The sequence below is a fragment of the Odontomachus brunneus genome, unplaced genomic scaffold (assembly GCF_010583005.1).
Source record: "Odontomachus brunneus isolate Ranch 3 - 2012 unplaced genomic scaffold, Obru_v1 Obru_scaffold_269, whole genome shotgun sequence".
Taxonomy (NCBI): Eukaryota; Metazoa; Arthropoda; class Insecta; order Hymenoptera; family Formicidae; genus Odontomachus; species Odontomachus brunneus.
In genome coordinates, this window is record NW_022639719.1 from 87134 (window position 1) to 87758 (window position 625).

Consider the following 625-nt stretch of genomic DNA (forward strand, 5'->3'; position numbering starts at 1 on the left):
TATATATATCCGTTACGACCGTGATAATTAAAAACATTGCACATTTTATTAGATAAAGTAGGCATATAATTATATCGGCAAGCCTTGCGTTATCGGTCCTGCATTATCGGCCACGCGCGCCTTACGGGCAAGCAATCCGTCGTACTGATCCGTATGTTGATGCAACACCCTGTACAAAGTTTGCTGTCCTTCGGACGTTTGCAACTCACGTCTAATCGATATTACGAGTGAATCACCAGTGGTCTCGAAAACATTTTCAGTATTGGTGGTCGGAGTTGTTATAATCGCAAATAGTATCAGCGCTTTCGAAACACTTCTTGAGGAATCGTTTCGATTGCGCTACAACAAGGAAGCGGATGTGCAAGTGCTGCGATAAGCACCACCTTGCACATTCCGCATTTAGGACCTCAATTCCAAACGCATTAAACCATTACCAAATATGGTAATGTTTTTGTCGCCAGGCACTTCCTCCAACAAGCCTAAAACAATATTATAAAAGAGCGGAGAAGACCGCCCGCGTCAGACTTAACACCTCGGTCTCTCGCCGCGATATACGCAACCGACGCGCGGTTCGCACATTACTAACAAATTTCGGGAGTAGTTATTAAACACGTCCAAGTGTAAT